The sequence below is a fragment of the Acinonyx jubatus genome, chromosome B2, assembly GCF_027475565.1.
Source record: "Acinonyx jubatus isolate Ajub_Pintada_27869175 chromosome B2, VMU_Ajub_asm_v1.0, whole genome shotgun sequence".
Classification (NCBI taxonomy): domain Eukaryota; kingdom Metazoa; phylum Chordata; class Mammalia; order Carnivora; family Felidae; genus Acinonyx; species Acinonyx jubatus.
Window position 1 is genome coordinate 55,861,903 of NC_069385.1, and position 22,417 is coordinate 55,884,319.

General features: G+C 40.3%; 1 long non-coding RNA gene and 1 pseudogene across 2 annotated transcripts in view; one reads left to right on the forward strand and one right to left on the reverse strand.

Moving 5' to 3' along the window:
• Positions 1-11,213: 11,213 nt before the first annotated feature.
• Positions 11,214-14,077, reverse strand: LOC106978872 (60S ribosomal protein L6-like; annotated as a pseudogene).
• A 197-nt stretch (positions 14,078-14,274) lies between these two features.
• LOC128315564 (uncharacterized) overlaps positions 14,275-22,417 on the forward strand; it is a 310,565-nt gene continuing 302,422 nt past the window's right edge. For both annotated transcript variants that reach the window (XR_008298433.1, XR_008298432.1), the window contains exon 1: positions 14,275-15,591. This is a non-coding gene — a long non-coding RNA (uncharacterized LOC128315564). The remainder of the gene's footprint in view (positions 15,592-22,417) is intronic.

Genomic DNA, 22,417 nt, shown 5'->3' on the forward strand with positions numbered 1-22,417 from the left:
GTAGGTGAAGATATTTGCTTTTCCCATTATACTCTATCAGACTAAATATCAGTGACTGTTGGTTAGTGTTTTGGGGACTTATACTTTGAGCCAAACAAGATTTCCCCACATTTCACAATCATCTCTTGATTCAGGATGCTTGGAAGACAGTGGTCAGGGGGGTCATTTGACAGAAACCAACAAGGTGATCATTCTAAGAAGAGGGTTCCCTCATGAGTGTGACAAATCTTGAGGATGACTGAATCTCTTTATGAAACTAAGCAGGTTTAGAAGGAAGTGAGTAATTCTCTCCATGCGCTGCCTTTGTTACATCTCTTATCTATGATTGTATCTTATATTAAAATTACAGACTACTGTGGTTGTTATTGTGGTTACTGTGAGAGGCAGATTCATGGTAGAATTTCTAGGCTGTCAGAGATTTCTGGAGGTGCATAAATTGGTTATAGAGACCTCAACATTTTCTGGATGGACTCCTTTTGTGTCAAATAACAGAGACAATAATGTCACTTTTTCTTTGTCACTTTCTGGCTTATTCATTAATTTATCTATTCAACCAATTTTTTATTTAGTGCCTATTATGTTCCTGGTGGAGTACAAAGTACATTGGTGAACAACATAGACGAGGTTTTGACCCTGTCTCATGACTCACAGAGCCGACAGGATATAAATAAAGTGAAAATGGGGTCTTCTCAGTTCTTCACATCAACCCTCCATGGTTCTCTGGCTCCTGCCCACTCTCTTTTTCTGTTTTCCCTCCCACAAAAGGCCCTTTTTGAGTGACAACAACTTCTTTCTGGAGCCTTCATATCAGTGGTGGTGGTTGTTATGTATCTTACATGGTAAAAGTCAGGAAGAATGGAGTTGTAACTTAAGCTGAACATCTGATCTGGTTCATTAACATGAGGCTTCAGCTGAGTCTTTAATGTCAACATTCTTAATATTTTGACAGTTCTTCTGTTACCTTTTAGCTTAGTGCCTCATTGTCTTAGTCTGTGTTAGTAGTAAAAATATTTTTTCCACTTAATCAAAATGAATCAAGTTGTATTTATTCTATAGTAGAGATAGACTATGAATGACAGTTTGTCACACAGTAGATGTTCAATAAGTGTTTGGAAAAAGTGGAAGAGATGATACAATTACATTAATTAATTAGTTGTAATTAATCAATTACAGTTAAGAAGTAAGTACTTGCTCCTCCTTTTTTTTTTAATTTACCAGATGAAATAAAACATTGAAGAAAAGGGATGAAAAAGGTAAGCAAGAAACAAAGAAGTAATCCAGATTTGATGTGCAGTGCTTCATATCTGTAACCTCCATCTGCTTCTTTTACAATATTTCCAACCTTTATGTTAGACAAGTCTTTCTCTTTCTTCATCTCTCCTTCTGTCCTTTGTTCCTCCTCCTCTCTCTTGTTTTCTTAGTGTTCTGTGTGGCAGTTGGCTCTCAAAGATCAGAATAGTATCGGATGGTGGTTAAAAGACCAGACTCTGGTGCCAGGCAGACTTGGGTCCCAGTGTTGGCCGTACCACTACTGGCAAGTGACAAACATTTCTTGGGCAAACATCTTAAAGCCTCTGTTTCTTCATTTATAAAAGGAGGAAAATGATAATCCCTAAGACAGGCTTCTCTGAGGATCGTGAGTGATGATAATGCATGTAAAGTGCTTAACATTTTGTCTGATGCTAACGATGTCTATAATGTTTAGTCTTCTCCATTCTTTACTTCTCTGCCTGAAGACAATGCTATAGAACTCCATATATAGTGGGTGATTTTGTACCTAAATTCAATATATATGTAAATTGTATTCTTTTTTCATCTGTTTTTCATCCTTGAGTAATTTAAACACAGCTGAAGATGTTTTCTCCAAGCTTTGTAAGAACATTCTTTCTGAGATGAGCTCAAATTTGGAAAATGTTGATTCAGAAGCAGAACTTTTCAGTAAGTTATAAGAAATTGACTCTACTGGATCATAATGTGCATCCATGTTCTTCAGTTGGCTCAGAGTCTGCTCCTCCAGCCCTTCAATAAATACAATAAATAGATCTTGATGGATGAATTCAGAGTTAAATTCTTCAGAATTAAATTTGCACAATTTTGTGAAGGCATTTGATTCTCAACAATGCTTTAAAAAAGGAGACACAGTGGTTCAAATCAGTGTTTTGACATTGTTTTTAGAAATGCCAATTTACATTCTTATTGCATCTCAGAAAATAAGAAAAGACTTTTTCTTCTGTATTGGCAGTTTGCAGATTAGTCTTCTGCAAACTTTAGCATTCTTGACAGTAATTGTTTAGCAGTCATTTCCAATTCTGTTTTGCTTGGAATGCAGACCCATGGGAAAAGATCCAACACCGCAATAGTTACTCAGTATCTCAATAGAAATACTTCAAGTTTATCAGAAGACCAAACAGAAATTTTATCTCCTTAAAAGTGTCCCCGTATTGATAAGGAAGGAGAAGGGAATCTTAACAGGGGAAGAAAACGATGCTTAGTGCTGAGCTCAGCTTAGTTGAAATTCTAACAATTCCTAGCCTCATTTTGCGGGTAAAAGCTACTTTTAAATTAAAGAGCAAGATGCCTCGCTCTTATACCCAGTGGGATTTGCAAAGAGTCAAACAGTACATCTATATCAGGAAATTCTATTCTAGCTTTTACTGTGCTGATGGAGAAAACATCTTTCCAGATGGATTTCTGTTTATACAAGCCTTTAAAATTTTTACTTGCACCCAGTTTGTCTCATTGGCAGTACTTCCAGTTCTATTTTTTAAGACTTTAAGCGCACAATTGTGTTTATAGAACAGGAAAAGAAGTGACCCTTTTAGTGAGAGAAAAGAAGCTACAAAACTCATTACTAGAATCATCTTTTACAAACATAATAAATGGTACTGATGGTTTGTCCGTAGGATTTTTAATATCTTACTAAGAAATATTGAAGGAATTATATACTGAGTGTTCATAGACCCACCATGTATATTTTACAGTTAGTGTTTTGTTGTATTTATTTTATCATATACCTATCCACCTCTATCCATTTCTCTATCCATTTGTCATTCTATATTATTTTTATTTTGAGGGATATGCATTTCAAAGTGAGTTGCAGATATCAGAAGAGATGCGCTCATTTTGAATCATGGGTAATACCATCTGGCCATTTGGCCAGTGGTTGATTGCATCCGTTAGGACTAGGTTCAGCTAAAGTTAACAAAAAACCAGAGTAGCTTAATGTGTTTAAAAAGCATTTATTTTCTGTGGTAAATGGAGGCTGAAGGTAGGAGTTCAATGTTGGTTATACCATCTGTGGCTTAAACTCTTTCTATCTTTCTGGACTACCATCCTAGCATTTGACATTCATCTGCAAGATCTCTCATGGCCTGATGCTGCTAGAGCTCTGGTCCTTTCCATAACAGTAGGAAGGAGGAAGGGGACAAAGGTCTCTTCTAAGGACTTATCCCAGAGGAACCAATAATTGTATAATCAACTTGTTTGGCTCCAGAAAAAAAAAAAAACTGAAGGAATATTATAGGGATCATATTATAGATGAACTTGGGAACAATTGATACATTTATAATGCTTACAGTTTATTAGGCAGAATATAGCCACATTTGAGAGGCTGAGAAATATATAGTATTATATATCCCTTTAGGTGGTTTATTTATTTTAGCCATTTCATTTTGTTGGAAAAAAAATCAAATGAGCTGAGGTTTCTTGCCCTAGCATAGTTGTGTGGGTCTTGGATTACTATTAGAGACATTTGTAAGGGCACACAAGTTGCATCTGAATACATTTTCATGTAACTTGAGTTAAATAAAACTGTTTGCCCAGTAAATTAATTGATCCCCATATTGAAGTAATGTTGAAATATTGTTTATAGGATGATCATATCACTTTGATCAAAACATAATGTCATCAAAACAGGGTAGTTCAAGACCAAAGGACTAGATGACCAGCCTACATGACCCTTAGGAACACAATTTCTGAGAAGCTCGTGGGTTGAGAAATTGGTCTAATGATAACAAAAGTCCTGAGGAGTCCTTTAAATAGCATTTAAAGGCTTTGTTTTTGAAGAAGAAGCTTTATTTTCTGGAATCAAAAATGATTCACACTTGGGAGGTATTGTGCAGAGTGGTAAACGTAGATGATACAGAGTGGCCAGCATGATTGGGGATGTTTGAGGAGATCTGAAAAGTGGCCCATGTGCCATGTGTAACAAAGAGGAAAGCTCATTTTTATGCTTATGTCCAAGAAATTAAAATGGCTACCATGAATAAAAAAATCCATACCACCGTCCTTTTCTCTTTTGGACTGGAAGATTAAAGGGTATCTGAAATGGGTATTTTTCCCTATCTTCAACCTTTTATACTTAAAGAATTTGTGTTTTTTGGCATTAAGAATTAAAGTGTTTTAGTTTATAGATTGTTTGGAAAATCTTACATGAATTTGTCTTATTTTCTTTCCCTTAATAAAAGTATTCTTCTTGAATTTTACCTAACGTCTAAATGATCTTTGGAATTTTATACTAAAGCCTCAAACACAAACAGAAAAAAGCAGCAACCACCAGTTCAGAAAAGCAAAAATCCTTAGTGGGAGGAAGGGGGTGATGGGAGAAGGGACAGAAGAGGATGGGAAATTAAATACAAGTTAAGACATTCCCTTTCTCCCCACTCCCAGGTTTTAGAGAATGATGATTTATCATTATAGCTATAGAAGGGAAGTCTTCAGTTGTTCATTCTCTTTGTTGATACACACTGTAGTTCTGTGTCTTCTTTCTGCTTGTATTATCTCTCATCATCTGTCTTGAGTCTGTTTCACAACTTGTTTGATATTACTCTTTTGGATCTGTAGAGTATTGTTTAATAAATTCTTAGAAAATCTAGAGTTATTTGTATGTTGAAGGGCAAGGTTAGGAATCGAACGAAATGATGAAGATTATTACATCTTTGCTGGAGTCATGTAGTAGAACTATTACACTGTATATAAATCATATAAAATAGAAAAGAGTACCATTTGCTTGTCTTGAAAGATATGCAAGTCCTATATTGACCACAGATGACTTATTGCTTCTAAGTCATGTGAAACCTAAACACTCCTGTCTTGACCTGGACTCCTCAGAAAGCAGAACCTGAACCAAAGTTTTCAGTGCAAGTATTCATGGGAGAGTGATATCCAGGAGTTACTAGTGACACATAGGGTTGCAAAGCAGGGAAGGAGAGACATCCGAAGACAGTATGCAATACTGAGTCAACCATAACTGTGGGCAACTGTTTCCTTGATCCCTGAGGTCCCTCTGAAGACCTGAATGAAATGGGTTTCAGAATTTTCCATTCATTGGCCATGGTGGGAAGAAAATGGAAGGCTTCATTTATCGCTTCTTATCTGCATTAGTCAAAGTTCTACTCCATGGGTATAACTGCCCCTCTCCCCAGTCTCAACAGAGAAGCCATGAGGTAGGAGGCAAGAGGCTTGCTTGAGGAGATACAGCTTCTGGGAACAAATAAAAGGTGAGGCAGAGAGAATCTGATAGCACCAGGGGTATCAGACACATCCCCTAACATCACCTTAGGGATATGGTAAAATTACATTAACACAGTTACCAGAATCTTGCTGTATCCTGACTCTAGCAGGCTCACATGGGAACACCAGGACTTTGCGTGGATTTCCCCAAGTGTTGAGGAAATCTCCAAAAGGTGCCTAATACAAGTACCTGTGGTGCTCCTGAGTATAAAACTCCTGGCCTGTGCTGTGCTGCCAGTTCCCCATCTGACTCCAGAGCTGGTGACCTTTATTCTTCTTTTTCAAAAGTTTAACAGTCTCTTAGCAAAGCGGGAAGGATGACTCAGGAAAGAGGCTTGGACCCATGGAACATTACTGAACTTAGTGAGCCTACTTTTTCCAAGTATAAACCCAGTGACCCAGCCACTGTGTATCCCCAAGGTGCTCATGTGCCCGTTAAGAGAGCTGGAGGGAAATGGCTCAGACTTATGCCAGCTACTATTCTATACCCAGAACCTGACTCTGCTCAGGTGCTCAGGCTCCAAAGGACATTGTAGCTGGTCAAGTCTGGTTTGTTAGATAACTTTTCTTTCTGGTACATTTTATCTTGGTGTGCGTGTGTGTGCGCAGGGGAGGGAGACTTGAAATCTGGCTCTGTTCCCCTCTCATTCTTCATTTCCATCTCCCCGCATCCTTTCAAGTCTCCCAGATGTGTCTCAAATATCTGCATCTTAGCCATAGATACAGTTTGAGATTTTCCCCAGGGTTCTCCTTGGTCCCCATGCAAATTAGGGATGCAGATAGAGGCTTGGGTGGGGTTTGGGTATTGCCTAGTGCCACACAGCAGTGATATACAAATCCTGGCTCTGGCCCAGTTGGGTTCTGACCCCCATTACAAGTTACATATCTTATTTCTAGTCGTAAGGACTCCATTCATAATTCTACAAGTAAAGCTGAAGAAAATATTTATAAATATATATTTGATTTAGAACAAAATAATCTTTTCTTCTAAATGCAGATGACACAAATTCAAAGAAAAAAGAGAACATGTATTTTGACTTAAACGTTAATAGTCTTCAGGTAAGTGAACCACCTTAAGTGTGTATCAGCCCAGTCTTGGCAATCTTTTTGAGACCTTAGTGATAGGGGAAAATAACAAGACTCCAGCATTTACTTTGTTGCTGGAGACTTTGAGGCATTAGCAACTTCAGACATAGCCTAGCTTAGTGGTTCTCAAACTTAACCTTGCATTGGAATCACTTGGAGGGCTTGTCAAAACACTGGGCCCCACTCCTACATATTCTGATTCAGTAGGTCTGGGACAGGGCTAACAAGTATTTATTTCCAGCAGTTTCCCTGGTGCGGCTGATGTGCTGGTCTAAGGACCACATGTTGAGAATTGCTGGTCTAGCAGACGAAAGTAATTTCAGATTGAAGTCTGATGACTATTTTAGCTTCTTTTCTCAGGGCCAGAGCTAGTTTCACGGCTATTTCCCCTGTTAACAATGGTGTTTTATTTTTTATTTATTTTTCAATGTTTATTTATATTTGAGAGAGAGACAGTGTGCGAGCAGGGGAGGGGCAGAAAGATGAAGACAGAATCTGAAGCAGGCTCCAGGCTCTGAGCTGTCAGCACAGAGCCTGACGTGGGGCTTGAACTCAACGAGCCGTGAGATCATGACCTGAACTGAAGTGAGACGCTTAACCAGCTGAGCCACCCAGGTGCCCCAACAATGGTGTTCAATGTAAATTATTTTCAACTAGACTTTAGTTGTACATTTTTGTATTAAGTAGATAAGAGATTTGAAAGCAGGTTGAGCATCCACATCAAAACCAGAAGAGAGAATTTGGGGGAAAATTCTTAGGGCTCTATATCAGGGGTTGCAAAATGATGGTGCAGGGGCCAAATCTGGCCCACTGTCTGTATTTGTAAATAAGATTTTATTGGAATGCAGCCACATGTTGATTTCTTTATTGTTGATGGCTGCTTCTGTACTGTAACAGCAGAATCGAGCAGTTGTGGCAGAACTGTATGACCCATAAAGGTGAAAATAATTACTATCTGACCCTTTACATGAAATATTTGCCTACCCCTAGTCTGTATGTTCCTTTGAGCAACTGTTGGCTGATTTGGGGAAGCTTTTCTCTTGAAACCTAGCAGTAAGCAACATCAGTTTACTTTAGCAGATATGAAACTTGAATCCTAACACTTTCTTCCGCCCTTCCTCAACCTTCTCCCTCAACATGGAAAGTGGCCCAATAAGTGAAATGAAACTTGGCCCAATCAGCGATATTTAGAAAGTGGAAGGTGAAAGTGTTGACATCTGCTTGTATTTTGTGGTCCAAGCTTCTCGGGGGGCACGTGATATGGAGAGAGTGTTCTGGTCAGCCCGGCATCTCACGTTTTGTAAAAGATTGCCCTGTGTTATCTGACCTTAGTTGGATTTATGCCTACTGAGAAAAGCAGTTTGATGAATGATCTGTATTCCTTCCTACATACTGGCTTCCTAAGTGAACTCTTCCTTCCTTCGGTTTTGATAACTTTAGTAAGTTGGAGTGCCGTATCCAACATCCATATGGATACATGAATAAATGCATGTGTTATGTTTTCAGGCATCTGTGTATTTTAATACATGGTCATTTTATTCACCTCTTTGCCCTTACCTCCTTTCTGGGTCTTGTCTCCTTCTCTGCAGTTGGTTCACATCCCCAGAGAAGCAGATGCCAAGACGAGTTTAGAAGTATGAGAGATTTTTGAAGGGAGATGCCTGGGAAGGGTTAAGGTGATGAGGCAGGAGTGTCAGGGGAACCTTCACACTGCATTACAGATCTGACTGGAGGAAAGAAGCAGAGTTGCATATGAAAGCTCAGACTGCACTGCAGTTCTAATAAAATTGTGGCCAGGTGAACTGGGAGTCCTTGAGCCAAAATTGGAGGAGTCCAGTCGTTCCATAGCAGCAGGTCAGTGCATGTACCCCCAGTCATTGGTTGGGGGCAGCCAAAAAAGTGTGTCCCCAGCCCGAACATGGTGGTGGATCCACAGGAGCAGTGGCTTGAGTGGTCAGTGAATATGCTGCCTGCTGCTAGAGATCTGAGTGTGCGTTTTCATGGCCACCTCACTATTATATTTCTTTCATCTTGCTTTTTTTCATCTTCCTTTCATCATTATTTTTGAAAACAGAAAAGCAGCCATAGACCTGTGATACTTCCCGTTTCCTTGAAGAATAAAGTCTTAGGTGCTCTGCCCTCTGACCCCATCTGCCTTTCAAGCCTTTCCTCTACTACACATATACCATTGCCTGAATGGTCCCTGTGCTTTTCTGTTTTGGGCACTGTCCACACAGTTCCCTATTCCTCACATGCCCTCCCTCTCTCAGCCCCCCATTGAAACCCTACTTCCCTTTCAAATATTTTTCCACAGAACTGTAAATGAAACTAACTGCTCCCTCCTTGAATATTTAATTTACTTAGGAAATATTATTTGCTTATACACGGAATGCTGTGAAGGGTACAAAGATGAATCGGATATGAATTCTGCTATCAAGGATTAAGTTTAATAGGAAAAGTTAATAAACACTATATTAAAAAAAGAAAGCAAGGGGCACCTGGGTGGCTCAGTCGGTTAAGCATCCCACTTTGGCTCAGGTCATGATCTCGTGGTCCATGAGTTCAAGCCCCTCGTAGGGCTCTGTGCTAACAGCTCAGAGCTTGGAGCCTGCTTTGGATTCTGTGTCTCCCTCTCTCTCTCTCTGCCCCTTCCCCACTGAAGCTCTGTCTCTCTCTGTCTTAAAAATAAAAATTAAAAAAAAACCATTAAAAAAAGAGAGAGAAAGCAAGACAAATTATAAGGTAGGTACAGAGAAAATGTGGGAATTCAGAAGAGGGAAACATTACTTTCATAACAGAAAAATCTACTATGAGAGGTGGGCTTTAAAGAATCAGTAGGATTTGGGTATGAGGATATGTGGTGGGTAAGAGGATTCCAGATTACAAGAATAACAGAATTCCCGCCATGCATGGGAATGAATATCTTTAGCACAGCCTCAATGACTAGGGTTTTTCATATTGCACATAAAACTCATCAGTGCAGTGTGGTCCTCTTATCAGCAGAAAAAAATGAAAGAAAGAAAGAAAGAAAGAAAGAAAGAAAGAAAGAAAGAAAGAAAGAAAGGCAAAAAGAAAAGGAAAGAAATAGAACAAATAGAATAAGATGGGGAATGTTTGCAGTGCATGGTATGTAGTAAGGATATTATTTTGTGAAACTTTTATTATATATGTATCAATTCCCACATATATAATGGGTCACTATATAAATGTATTTCTTACTATGGGCAAACTTTTGTCTTAGTCAACAACCTATATCTATGGAGCATCTCTTATATGCTGGCCACTAGGTGAAGTCCTGAGGTAAAGTGTTGAAAAAAGCCGACACAGTCTTTACTTTCATGGAGGATATGAGTCAGTACAGGTTTTCAGATGATCGTGGCATCAGAAACACCTAGAAGGCTTCATAAAACACAGATTGCTTTAGACCTTCACTCAGAGATCTGTTGAGCAGGTGTGGGGTAGGGCCTGGGAATTTGCTTTTCTAACAAGTTCTTAATTGATGCTAAAGGTGCTGGCAGGGGATCACATTAGACACTAAAATAAATACCAATGGATGCATGATGGCAAGTTGTGATAAGTGTTAGGAAGGAGAAGAGTTGGAGAACTTCAAGAGAGAATGCCCTGGAAACCTATTTTGTGTTGGATGGTCAGAGAAGGTGTCTCTGAGATAGTGATGTTTAGGCAGCAGGACCTATGTGCTCAAGGACCCAGAGGAACTGAAAACATGGAGGAAAGAAGGGTTTGAAAGGAGATTGGAAAGCAGGTAGGGGCTAGATCATACAGGGTCTTTAGCCTAGTGGCATTCACATTGGGATATGCATATTCCTGGGGTGCGTGGAGAAATTCTAAGGGTGTGCAGGCATATATAGTTCTGAGAGAATCATCTTTAAGTGCTCTCCTAAAATAGATCTACCCGAAGGCCTCATTTACCTGTCCTATCTCTTTCTGAATAAAGTCATATTTATTTCCTAGTGAATCTTGCTAGGGTGCCTTGTCCTAGAGTGTAAAATCATGTGGGAGGTGAAATAAGGAATAACTCAAAAGCTTGACGATGGTGTGGAAAAAATGAGTAACTCTTATCATGGAAGTAAACCCCAAATCTATTCTCAAGGCAATTGGTCTCCAGTTCTTGGTTTTCCACAAAATTGAAGGAGGCCCTAACTATCCAGTCAGCAGTTAGGGCTTTAAAAATGATTTTTGATGATGGACCACTTTGTCATTTTGGTATGTAACTAGGAAGGACACCCTGGAATTTAGGGTCAACACTGTAAGAAATCTTTTATTTCCTCTATATATTTAGGTAGATGAAACAAGCACTTTTTTAGTGCTGACCTCTCTGGAAATGAAAAATTGGGAAAAGAAGGGATTCTGAAAACTGCCACAGTGTAGCATTAAGTAACAACAAATCATAGATACCTGAAGTGGGATAAAACCCAGTGTCATTGAATTCATTAAGAGATTGATTTCCAATACAAGGTATCTACATATTTAATAATTATCTCTAAGATTTATATATACTTATTGTCATGTTGACCAGCTTACATTTGAAATAAATCTTACACTAACACCAACCAGAATAATTTAAAAAATGTATCAGTTATTTATGCTGATAAGAATCAGTTATAGATTCTTTGGAAGTGATTTAGAACACCATGAAGATAAACTACATTTGCGAGAGAAAACACAGAATGGAGGTAGCCCTGGAGTTGAGGAACAGCTTTGATTTTTGGCAGAATTTGGGTGTCCACTGCTGAATCACTTTGCTCTATGAGCTTGTCTTTCTCTGTCAAAGATTTCATCTTCCTGGTGTCTGGGCTCACTGAGATGCTGACTTCAAGAAGTCATCAGTGAGATGTTTTGGGATTTCACACCAATGATATCAGTTTTGGTGGGGGTGGTGATGACAAATTTCTTTTGTGTTCTATGTAGAGAACTGGATTGGGGATCAAAGGTCCAGTCACAAGTGGCAAGCCCCTGCTCAGATGCCTTGAGAAAATCACCCTCTTACTTCTGTGGTGCTGAGAGAGGATGATCAGAATGGTCCCGGGAGTGATTGTAGCTCAGTTTTTTCACCTGCTGTCTGAGGGGTTTTTGCTGTGGCTCAACAGCTTTTGAGGAACATCTTCAGTAGGATTGTGTCTGGGCACTTTGTGAAGTTTAACTAGTTGGTACCACCATTCTTGTTACCACCAGCTGGTTTTGTGACAGTAGCAAGAACATTGTCCTTTTTTTTTTCAATCCTGAATTTAGCTGCTATTTCCTCTTGTACATAGCAGATCAGGAATATTTGCCAAGTCCTTTGACTAGGATGGGATTTTGGTTGCACTGAGGCTTACCCTGTTGAGTGTTCTGGTCTTGAAGTTACACTTTTTAACTTTGCTTCAGCCTTCTTGGCTTCAGTTTTCTTCTCCTTCATATCTGGTTTCTCAGCCTTTTCACCTGCCCTCTTGCAAGATGGGAAAGAGCCATATAATATATATTATATATATTGACCAACTTACATTTGTAATAAGTGTATATATACATTTATATATTGTATATATTTTAATATATATTAATTAATTATATTACTTAATTATAATTATTCATAATATATAAATATTTATATATTATATATATTTTTTAACAGAACATCATGGCCATAGGAAAGTTTTAAACATTTCTATCTCTATCTATAATCTATATCTCTCTATCTAAATGGAGCTGGGACATATTATCTATGTACATATATAGAAGGAACATATTATAGGAACATAGTATAGAGAAGCATAATGAAATGATCAACAAAAAGACTTTGAAGCAGGAATGGGATAACTTTCTATTGTAAGTATAAAGGAAATAGGAGTTTAAGGAGAAAGCAGATTGACGTTCTAGTGTGCCTGCACATGCAGAGAAAAGGCTTCAAGACTGAAAGACTGGACTGGAGGTCTGAGATTGTGAGAAGGTTTCTGGAGATGATAGGATTAGCCTCAGGAAGAGTGGAGAAAGGAAAAGCAGGGCTGTGAGCATGAGGTCCAAGGTGTGAGGGCTCCTATTCTTGTCTTAGCTCTCATTCTAGTTCCTTGAATTTTGAGTGGGTATAGCTGCTCCCTTCTACTGATGCCCTGCCCCCATATCTCCTATTTCTTTTCTCTCCCCTTCCTACCTTCTACCACAAAATTGGTCAAATGAGTGTAGGATGGGGATGAACCTCAGGGAGGTTGAGATGGAGAACAAACATTAAATATGGTTAAGTTTGTGGATGGTCTTTTTCCTGTGTGTGTGTGTGTGTGCGCGCATGGTGTAGTGAGAAAAATAATTGCAAGAGAAACCGTATCATGTCTGTTTCTCTTTTCCACTTTATGCTCTAAGATAGGTTTCTGGCTAGAGAAGCTAAGGAGGACTGTAGTTTTACCCCTTTGAATAGGGCAAGTCCTGGCCTCTGGTTTCTTCTAGAGATGGGAAGATTTTCTCTTTAGAGAAGGGAGTTCGAGTGGCAGAAATCCATCTGGACCAAGAATCGGAAGAGTTGGATTCAGTCCACGCTCTGCCACTTTTTTCTGTGACGTTGGAAAAAGCATCTATGCTCTGGATGCCTAGTTTATAAAGAACAAAATCGAATAAAGTGATCTGTATGTTTTGTCTCTATTCTAAAGTTAATGCTTATAAGTTATGAGAATTGGAAAGAGTTTATAAAAGCCCAGTAACTTGTTTTTCCTTATCACCCTGAAGGAGAAAAATTACAGTGAACTTTCTAGTTCAGTGTTTAAAAAAAAAAATAAAGGAAGAGAAAAGAAAAGAAAAAAGGCATCTCCCACCCCCGCCCCCTTCTCTTTGAGAAACATCAAGAGCTACTCTGCCCTCTAATAGTTGCCTGGGTAGAATTTTCCATCTTAGCACAAAGCAGCTCGACCTGGTTTCAACTAATCCCTTCTCTGTATACCCCTAATTTAACAAGAGGAACTGGAGGAGTCAGACAGTGTGTGGGAAGACTGAAGAAAATAAGGAGGGTATAGAAACCACTAGAGATGGAGATAAGTTAAACATTCTGGCAAATTGTCACGGTGTATTGCTCATGCTGAATGGTTAGGCAGTTGGGAAGGTAGTTAAGAGAATGGCTCTAAATGCTTCATCTAATTGCAAGCAGCTGTCGATTAGTGGAGCTTGACCAACTGTTTTTAATTCCACTCAGTGGTGATGAAGAGAACGAGACTTTTAAGGGAAACTGGCAGGGGCTGTTTGTGTGTGTGTGTGTGTGTGTGTGCATGAAGTGGCTTACACTGTTTTAGAGAGCGGAGAGGGCAGGAACTACTAAGAGACTCTCTCTGAAACCATTGCAGGCTTTCATGATCATGATTTCCCCCAAATTTACCAGCATTTATTGAAATTTTGGCGGGAGGTAAACTTCTCTGTTATCCCAATTCTGGAATGATTTTTCATGGGGAGTGATTCATCCCCCGATGGTGAGTGGCTGGATGGTTTGTGCCAATACAGAAGCCATTGTTGTTCAATGTGGGCAGTAAATCTAGAATGAGAGGTAATAATGCCATTTAAGAGTCTTCTGCTTTGGAATGTTTCATTTCACTTTTTGAATTAGAAAATAAGAAAAATAAGAAAGTGGAAAATTTTAGCTAGTTTCCTGTGGTTGTAAAAACCTGCTATAAATTATCTAAATTTGAGAGTTTTCTGGAAGATAAAGTTGAGTTGCCCAGTGTAATCAGCCTGATACCTGTTTTTGATGTAATTCGGTATTTTATTTTTCCTAACAGAGTTAGTGATCTCTCCTAATATTTATTTGCTTTTATTTCTTGCCGTAAGTTTAAAAAAGTTACTTCAATGTTTGTGCATTGCAAACTGAAGAGACTATTAACTTGACTGAAAGCAAGACTTCAATGAAACTAGGAAGGCCTTGACGTTCTAACAGTAGCTGTCCAACTGGTCTGAAAATATGGAAAGGGAGACAATTGGCAGAAGGTCTCAGGGAGAAAGGGGCTATACTCCTTCAGTGCTAATTACCAGCCATGGTATTTCCTGAATTTTAGTGCCCTAAAAGAGAAAGTAAATTTCCTAACTAGGTACCTGTGCGAAGATTATCAAAAGGATATTCTTCACAACAGTGTTTAAAATGTTACACTTGGAAGTATCCTAAGTGTTCACAATTGGCATTAGCTACATAACTGACAGTGTTCATTTGCAGACAGAAAAATATTGTGGAGGAATAGATCAATGACCTGGGGAAGTGGTCATAATGTATGAGGTGAAAAATCAGAATTAAAATGAGTCATTTAGTAAAGATACATAGATTGAAAATTGTGTGCTATGTGTGTAAGTCAAAAGAACAAAATGAAAACAGTTGCAACGGGATTACAGGTGATTTTTATTTTATTTATAGTTGCGTTTCCCCTAAATTTTCTGTAACATTAACTACTTTTATAATTAAAAACCTTATTTTAAATTGAATTTCCCCAAATGTCCATTCTTCGATCATGAAGGATTTTATTCCTTGTCAGAATGAAGCTAAGGAAGGAGATTCATGTCCGGCAAGGGAGAAAAAAAATCAAGAGGGACAGCACTCAATAAACACCTAATTTTGTTTCTGATCTCGTGCCTGTTTGAAGCGCTCACACTTGTTTTGACTCAGCTAGATAAGTCAGCTCCTCTAAAACAGTCACAATTTCCACCAGCTGTTTGGAATGTTTGAGTTATGTTTTTGTTTTAGTGAACTTCACTGCCTATCCCTTGAGCTAGCTTATGAACAATTGTGAAGGAAGTCTTTGAGGCCGACACAGAGGAAAGCTGCTAATCTCAGGACATCCCCAAGGATTTGAAAAGGCATCTGTGCTGTTTCTGTTTTTCTTCCATGGCAGGTCTCTTGATGTCAGAAAGATGGGCCACTTCTTGGCCCCATTTTCGAAGAGTCCGTGACCACAGCTGTGCGCAGTGGCTCTGATAGACTCCTCAGGAGGCAACAGGCACATGTCACTATGAAGATGTGAGGGACAGACCCTGTGCCAGGTATACTTATAAACCTTTCCTGGCTTCTCTTTTCTAGGTAGTAATTCTTTTCCATGAGTTCAGGGTTCGTGAGGGCAGGAAGCTATTTATCGTTGGAAGCCACCAAAGGAGGGCTGCTGTCATTTTTGTCCAAGACTCTGAGACTTTCCTTTGAGCTAGAAGCTGGGAGGTGGGGGGGGGGGGGGTTCTCCTCGTATGATGTGGCAGAGTTTCTGGAAACTGATTTGGGAAGAGGAAGCTGACTTATGTGGGAGTCACCATCTTAGCTGTCATTCTCTGGCACCCCCTCCTCCGCAATGGCTTTTGAAAAGGAAAAAAAAATGGTGAAGCTTCTAGTGGGAATTGGGATTTAGTTAGAAATATTCTAGAGTGAAGATTTAGCTGACTTTGGAAGCTCATCTTTGCAAGTTACTACCTGTTTTAGTTTAGTATTACTTCCAGGGTGCCTTGTTCCCCTTGACCCCTCTCTCTCTCTCTCTCTTTTTTTTTTTCCATTCCTTTTGGAGGCAGACTAATCAGACCCAAACTTGTTATTTTTCTTTTGAAGGCTCTTTGCAACCATTTAATTGAGTACCTGTGAGCCAGCCACCTTGCATGACAACCAAAAAAACCTGTTACAGAGTGCATAGTTATTTTACTCAGGGACCTCATAGAGAAGAGTAAGGAAGGCAAGGAAGCAGCGTTGAGGCTAAGTGCCATGCTAGAGAATTGATTTGTTAGGAAAAAAATTTATTCCATGGAGTCCCATGGGGCCTAGTAAATCTGTGGGCCTGGCAGTTCTGTCTTTCTTGAGAGAAACCACTAGAGCAGTTGGTTACTTAAACATCCTAGGTCAGAGCAATGCAAGGGTTTACTGTAGAATTCCATTAGTCAAGACTTTCCATGGCAGAAATTCAGCTCAAGTTCAGGGTTTTTTTTTAACGTCAGGCCCTGCTAGATCCAGATGATGATGTCAGGAGTACGTCTCTTTCATCTCTTGGCTGAATTTTCTTCAGTATTGGTGTTCTTCTCTGTCACACTCTTCCCTCTGGTGGCAATGGCTACCAGAAGCCTCAGACTTCCTCTTATTAGTTTGGCAAACTCCAGAGGAAAAAGAGGGTCCCTGTCTGAACAGTATCAATGGCTGTCTAGGGCTGACTCTCATTAGACCAACTTGTGTCATGCCAGCTCTGAACCAATCATTGTGGGCTGGGTGTGGCACACACTTATTGCACAGACCTATGTTTGAGGCTCTTCCCTGTGCCCAGGGGGTTAAGTCTGTCTTATGTGAATCATAAGGGCCGAGAATGAGGGAATGGTAGTTCCCCAGAGGAAAATGAGCTGTTTTCGGAAGAATGAATGAATGCTGGGTAGGTGCCACTGCAATAAGGCTCCTGATGTCCTTTTCTTGAAGAATTATTGTAATTTGAATGGTCCTAAGTTATCAGAGTGGTTCTAATAACCTTCAACCTCAATACAGAAGGGACTGGAGTTTTGCTTTTCTGATTTCTTGTTGCCCAGAGGCTCTTTAATTCCTGTGCAAACTTCCCCACTTCCTGCCCAGCAGTGAGATCTTCCTCTCCAGGGGTTTAGGAAAGGTGATCCCCTCCCCCAGCACAGTGGAGGTCTACTTATGTTTGTATGACTAAGAGGAGTGACTCAAATGTTTAGTGCAGTGGTTCTCAAGGTTGTAGTCCCCAGCATCAGTATCACCTGGAAACTTGTTAGAAATGCAAATTTTCTGGCTCCATCCCAGACCTACTGAATCAGAAACTCTGGGGGTCGAGCCCAGACATCTGTGCTTTAACAAGTCCTCCAGGTGATTCTGATATAGTCTCAAGTTTTGAAACCACTGACTTAGGGAACAGTACAATACAGACTACTCTAGGAAGACTCTGAGGCCTTTCAGATTTTTCTGCTTTATATTCTGCCTCCCTAGTCTTCTGATCCCAAAGGAAAGATTCTTCATTTATTTATGTCCCTTGCTGGAAGTGAAGAGATTATTATGTGCTTGGCATAGAGCTTTGCAATGAGTTGCAGCTGAGAGTCTCTCAGTAGACTCCTGTTGGCCACACGTCAGGGAGTGGTTGTTTCTGGAGATTCTGTAGCTCATCTTAGACAAAGGAACTTTGGAAATCTTTCTGATTCTCTGAGGAGACATTGTTTGACCTAGACCTGGCAGAGTTCTGCTGCTGATCAGAGAGTCTAGTAATCATTTAACATATAATACTGGCATAAATGCTGGGCATATGATTGCCCATAAAACATACATGCTTCCTGCCCTCATGAACCTCAAGGTCTACTGGAAGATAAAGATATGTAAATAGGCATTAACAATAGAGTGTGGTTTGATGGGGAAAAATACAGGGTGTTTGGGAGTTCACTGCAGGCCATTTATCCCAGACTAGACTGTTCAAAGAAGGCTTGTCAGAGGAAGGGTTTTTTTGTTTGTTTGTTTGTTTGTTTGTTTGTTTTAAGTTTATTTGTTTTTTTTTGAGAGAGAGAAAGAGCAGGGGAAGAGCAGAGGAAGAGGGAGAGAATATGGCTGCACAGAGCCCGACACTGGGACTTGATCTTAGGAGCCGTGAGATCATGACCTGAGCTGAAATCAAGAGTCAGAAGCTTAACCAACTGAGTCACCCAGGCGCCCCTTTGGGGAAGTTCTTTTTCAGCTGGGACCTGAAGGATGAATATCCATTTTTGGCAAAGAAAAGGAGAATGCCAGGCAATGTATATAAAAGCCTGTAGTTGAGGGAGGATTTTGGTGGGTTCAAGGGACTAGAAAACACTGAGCATGGCTGGAGAGTAGAGTTTAAAGGGAGGCAAAGGAGAGGTGTAAGAACGTGAGATGGGCCAATTATGCAAATCATATTAATGAATTTGGACCTTATCCTCAGAGCAGTAGTAACCCATGGAAGAATTTTAGGCTGAAGAAGTGAGATGATGGCATTTGTTCCAGATTGAGTGCTTGAGAATAGACTGGGTAGATAGATGAAGTAAGGAAGAATGAAGATCACAGAGGGGAAGACAAGTCAGAAGGCTGTTGTGATAATGAAATGAAAGATGGTGGTTCCTTGGCCTTAGGATAATGGACATGGGGTTGGAGAGTGGTGGATTAGTTTGGGACACTGGGGTATGGTTGATGTGTGCACCAAGGGAAAGAGCATTCAAATGAGGACTCCTAATAAGGAGTAAATGGTGGTGGAATTTACTGATAGGAAACAGTAGAGGAGGCATAGATCTCTAGGAGAAAGCTGTGAGTTCAATCTTAGACAAGTTGAGTTTGTACAGTGCTCAGGAGGAGATACCCAGTGGGCAGTTGCTGTCCAGGTCTAAGCTCAGACCAGAGATCTAGATGAGAGTAAATATTTGAGAGTCATCAACACATGAATGACCCTAAAGCCAAGGAGCAGATGAGACCTTCTAAGGAGAGTGAATGGGAAGAGAGGAGAGCTTAGAGCCCAGAGGATCTCCAGTATGAAGAACAGGCAGAGGAAGAGAAACCTGTGAAAGTGACAGAAGGGTGGCTGGGAGATGTCAGAGGACAAATAGCTCTTGGAATATACTAGATGTCATGGAGGCCAAGGAAAGCAGGTTCCAGTGCTTTCTCCAAGTGCATGATTATAATGCTTCAGCTCGGTACCTGACTGAGCTCAGGCTGCGTCCTCCCTGGGGAAGTCCTGCAGGGCTACCCTTCATCTGCCAGAAATCTCTGTCACTCTTCCAAATGGGCTCATTCACAGAGTCTCTTTTCAGGAAACATTGCTTTCCTGTAATTATTTTCTTAGAGAGATAAAATGGCACTTGCTGAGTCATAATTTATTTAAGGAGACCCCATCCCACACTTTCTTTCAACTTGCTGTCTCTTTCTAAGTAAAGTCAATTAGATTCCTTACATATTTTCCTCTCCTTATCTTATCTCATTCCCATTTAAGGTCATTGTATTTCACCATGCCTCTGCCCCCCAGCAGGCTCTCAGACAGATGGTCACAGACAGATGTGCACTTTGCAGTTTAAGTTACCCAAATGTGGTGGTGGCAGCAGCCTGTCTTCTGGTACCCGCCCGTAATAGTGCTCTGTGGCCAATTCAAACCTTTAGCCGCTGTTGACTTCCTTGACTAAATTATTTTCTTTCTTCTCTTTTTCTTTCTGTCTCTACAGCTGGACACTCTGGGGAGTTACTTTGGCCAGAATTAGATATGCACAGCTGATACCTCCAGCTGCACATTCTTTGGTTCTTTTGGCTCCACAAAAGCTCTTGGTGTTCTTACAATTTATTCAAGTGGGGAGCAATAGGGAGAGTGGCCCACCCAGATATTCTTTAAAAGCATTAAAAATGGTTGTTAATTTCTGTAGCCAATACTGTCAGTTGAAGGAGGTAGGAATAGCTCAAAATCTATTGAGAGGCAATACAAATATAGATATGCTTGGCAATTCATATTTTGTCACTTAATTGTTACCAATAAAATGGATGTGGTATACTAGACCTACTTATGCAGCTCACTACATGAAAAAGATTGTCACGATATTTCATCCTGAGCTATGATATTGCATGAAGGCCAGAGATTTAACCTAGTCTAACATGGTGAAAATATGGAAATTCATTAATGGGTTTAGGTATTACCTCCAGGCTGATGATTCCCAAATCCATTCTCTAGGCCTATCTTCTCCTCTAAACCTTGATGCAAGGTCTCCAATTTTCTACTGGCTCTTTTTTTTTCTTTAATTTTTTTTAGTGTTTATTTATTTTTGAGAGACAGACTGAGCACAAGTGGGGCAGGGGCAGAGAGAGAGGGAGACAGAATCTGAAGCAGGCTCTAGGCTCTGAGCTGTCGGCACAGACCCTGACACGGGGCTCAAACTCGTAAACTGTGAGATTATGACCTGAGCAGAAGTCGAACACTTAACTGACTGAGCCACCCAGACGCCCCTCCACTGGCTCTTTTGACCTAATTGTCTCACTAGCGCTATTTCAGAGTCTGTAGATTCCTACCGAGCTCTTTTTTGTCTTCTCCAGGCATACTTGCTCTTACATTTTTTTCTGTTGCCATGAGCTCTACTGACCTCTCACTCAGGGCCTCTGGGTCTTCTTTGGCTCTTGGTCACCTCTACTCCTGATGCCCCTTCGGCTGCCCAGGTCTTCCCGGTCAGGCCACCAAATCACCTCCTGCTTCTTTTCCTCTCACTATGGCCAGACTGGCCCAGACCCATAGATTTTCATTGTTCTGGGACTGTGAAAATTTCCTAAGCATTAAATGGGCTTTCTTCCTTCTGTTCTTCAATATTCAATCTTATAATCACAATGCTTCTCTATTCTAAAGAATTCTGTGGTTTCCTATTAACTCCAGGATGAATCCACCAGCTCTCCCAGAAGACTCTGTAGTCCTTGAATAATTTTCAACTGCCCTCTGGAATAATCTTACTCCAGCCACTGGTGTTTTATCTTGCTTCATTATTCTAGCTTATCAAAATACTTTTGATTCTTTCTGCCACAAATGTGTTTGTTACTCAGCTCACTTTTGTATCTGTGTATGTAACATATACATGTCCTTTGCATGTGATTTGGTTGTTGATAATTAGTATTAAATATGATGGAATATGAACACAAGGATAAGCCCTAGAGATTGCTGTAGGATTGAATTTTTTGAACTGGAAGCTAAGGTTACCATTGATCCTGGAAAACAATCCTTTGCCTTCTACTGTATCTTCACCTAAACATTGTCATGGCTCTTTGAGCGATTCCTTTATTCATTCGTTGAACACTGATTGAACTGTCCCTTTCTCAAACATAATCCTTTCCTCTCTGACTAGGTAAAGCTGTTTGGAATCCAATCTTTTATTTGTTTGTTTACATTTGAATTTGTCAAAGGTAAAAGCTGTTGATGGGTGTTGACTTCTTGGAAAAAAGTTGGACACTTATTTTTACATCGAAGAAATAACTCAGATTTTTCATTTTTATATTGTTCTGGCTGCTATTGCAACAAAACCAACACCACTCTAAACACAGTGGGCACAAAGCCATAACTATTTTTGTATGCTTTTAAAAAAAATGTTTATTTTTTGAGAGAGTGTGCACGTGATTGTGAATGGGGGGAGGAGCAGGGGCAGGGGGGTGGACAGAGGATCCAAAGCAGGTTCCTTGCTGAGCAGCAGAGAGCCTGATGTGGAGCCTGAACTCACCAACTGTAAGATAGTGACTTGAATCGAAGTCAGACATTTAACTGACTGAGCCACCCAGGAGCCCCTGGTATGCTTTTGAGGCAGAAATTTGGAAAGGGCACAATGGGAATGACTTGTTTAAGCTTCCCCTTCCCCATGTCTGAGCTAGGAAAACTCAAAGTCTGGGGTTGATTCAACAGCTGGGGACTAGAATCGTCTGACAACTCGTTCACTCACGTATTTAGTGCCTGGGTGAGGAGGACTTGAAGACTAGGACTGCCAACTAGAGCATCCTTCATAGCCTCCCTGTGTGGCTGGGCTTCTTCACAGCATGTGAGTAGTGTCACTTCTTACCTATTGGCTCAGGGCTCCAATGATGACTGTCCCTGTGACCCAGATGGAACTGCATTTGTCATCTGTAATCAAGCCCCAGAAGTCACACAGAAGCACTTCGAACACATTTTATTGGATACAAGTGAGTCACAGACTGCCCAGATTCAAGAGCAGGTCATATAGACCTTACCCATCAATGGGAAGATCAATGAATTTGAAGGCAGGCTCTAAAGTTGTCACAGATTGTATTGAGGAATCACTTGTAGCTACCAACTTTGGAAATGTGACCCAGGGGGTCTGGTGTTTTGTAAACTTTGCCAGCTTGTCCAGTGCAGGTAACTCAGGGTAAAAATAA